This window comes from Sardina pilchardus, chromosome 19 (assembly GCF_963854185.1).
Source record: "Sardina pilchardus chromosome 19, fSarPil1.1, whole genome shotgun sequence".
Taxonomy (NCBI): domain Eukaryota; kingdom Metazoa; phylum Chordata; class Actinopteri; order Clupeiformes; family Clupeidae; genus Sardina; species Sardina pilchardus.
Genome location: NC_085012.1, coordinates 1,972,560 through 1,975,330, shown reverse-complemented (window position 1 = coordinate 1,975,330; position 2,771 = coordinate 1,972,560).

Sequence of the window (2,771 nt, the reverse complement as noted above, 5' to 3'; positions counted from 1 at the left end):
GCAACAAACAAACAAACAACAACAACAACAACAACAAACATTACACCTCAGTGCCCCACTGTTCCAAAAGCTCTGACAAGTTCGCACAAGCCATGTTGTTAAAGGAGGCAAGCTATTGAATAGTCTACCTACCTGCTAAACCACCAGTAAGTGATCCGACTCAAGAAGAAGACTCCTTTCTCTCTCGGCTGGTTCTGTAACTCGTACCGTAAAGAGGACACATGCGGCAGGATTGTTAAACTGTAGCTGGCATTTCCACAAGTTACATCAGAATTAGGTTGTCAGGCATTGCATTTCTTATTATGATTGTTCTATTTCACTGCAGTGCATTGAACAATATTACAATAATCTGCAGCTTAATGTTTAGAACAGGATGTAAGACAGCCTCTAAGGTTTATTTTTCTTTTATTTCCTCCATCAAAACATTTCACTCAGCAATGTATGTCTTTGTTCTGACAGTATTAATTTCATAACAATGATGCATTTTAGCTTTATAACTAAGCTGTTCCAAATAGTGTACTGAGCATCGTACTGTACTGCAGCGCACTGGGTACGGTGCACACAAATTAAACATTCAATATTCAGTCAACAATGCACCTCTGTATCACCGGGACGCACCTATATTTGCGATAAGCCCATTGTGTGGGAGCCCTTTGAATGGAAGCGCACAGCTCGCAAAACAGTACGCGGAGGAAAGTTTCGCTCACCTGCTGTCCATTTACCCAGCTTCTGAGGAGCACATAGTTGAGGAAATATGCCACCGCCAGTTTGGTCAAGGGTGTGAGGAGGAGACAATAGCTTCAATCGCGTTGAAAGCCACACAAAGGACGTGGCCGAACAGATGTAAGCTTTATCGAAATACTCCTCTAAAAAATAAGTGCAATCAGAGTTGGGTACCAATGCCGTGGAAATTATTTTCCTGTTTTCAGTCAGGTGCGCTCGAATAGTTGCCCCGTCTTTCATAACCGAGTAAAATACAGCGATCTACTATGTTAAATGAGGAATCGCTACTGCATCCAATGGGAGATGAATGCAGCCAGGGGCGTGTTTATTGCCTGTCAAATTTGATGAAGCGCGCCTTGCGTGAATTCGAACGACAGTGTTCATCTATCCCTAACAGCCTAGCTACATTTCTGTCAGTTGTCCAACTCATTGTCTGTGGATATGATTGAATTCAGAAGTCTACACCATTTCTGAGAACGACCTTCATGAAGTTATTGACTTAATGAGACCATTCTCACGGGAAGACCGTCAGCAGCTGACTGTACTTCATGTCCTCAACCCAGCAACGGAAATCAAGTAAAGGACCATCCAGGAGAGGGGTGTCAGTTGTCATGGCACTCACGAAATAATTTTCCTCCATAACGCTGAACTGATTTCTTTAAAACATTTAATGGTGTTGTCACAGAATGTGAAAAAGAGTGTTGACTAGCGGCTGAAATCAAATAAACAGATGTCAATCAGCCAGTGTGCCAAATTAAAGTGCTATTGTGCCAAAACCAAGGCACACACAAACAAGTTTATGTTAGGAGGGCTGCAAATAGAGGGCTGGAGTTATTTGTCCTCGGAAAGAGAGCCAACAAAACAGCTGTTCTCCATGACCCTCTTCAAACCCCATCTGGGGCAACTGCCACACATCCTCTCATCTACAGTATAACACTGTTTATGGCAATATATTTATTCAGACACTCACAGAACAATATTGTATAAGGCTGAAACTTATCTTTCTTGAGATACTTATCTTTCTTGAAATACCACAATAACATGAATGATTAGGCAATCAATAACATGAATGATTACATACACCACCATAACATGAATGATTAGGCAATCAATTTCATGTTATGGATCAACATCTAGACTATTTCAATAAAAGCAGACACATTTGAAATGAGAATAAGATGAGTAGACTGGGAAGAGAAAACAAGTATTTTGAGATCTCAAGATGAACATGAATTGGACTTGCTAAGGTTCAATTTAATTTCCACTTAAGATATCAAAATAGAGCTGTTTTTTTTCTCTTATCTTCTTTGATCTCGCTACTCTATACCTTATTTTCCCGGAGGTTCCCTTCAGGAGAAACAGGTGAGATCTCCACAAGAGGTTCCCTTTAGGCAACACAGGTGAGATCATAAGAGGTTCCCTTCAGGAGAAACAGGTGAGATCTCCATAACAGCTGATTTATTTATTGTGAAACAAAGAAAAGACATTTGACTTTTTCTTTTGATGACCTTTCGAAAGAATTATGTGAGTGAGTGGTTTATATTCTTTACGGTTTACTGTCACTGTCTGTCTTGATTAAGGTTGATGGTGACTTACAGTATAGGTCCCAATGTTGTATGCAAATGAAAACATAATATTGATTTTCCTCCACCAATGTTTGATTGATGAAGAGTAGGCTTGGTCCTTGGTTTTGAAAACACTATACACAGCCTGTGAATTATGCTGGACAGACTACATCTCTGCATTTAATGAATACCTCTCAGGTTACCCTAGGCAAGGGACATTCAGGTCCAGTATACACAATAGCTGTCTGTTTACAGAGGTCACACACAGATGGTTTTCACACAAATATTAATTACGATGGATTTATATATCTCATGTCTGACGAGAAGGCTTTGTGTTAAAGTACCCAGACATTGCTTTTGTGTTTACCCCTGTTATGGATCATTGGCTTGGGGTAAATAGTAAAATAATATTGTTCTGGAAAGTATGCACACACACACACACACACACACACACACACACACACATACGAGAGAGAGAGAGAG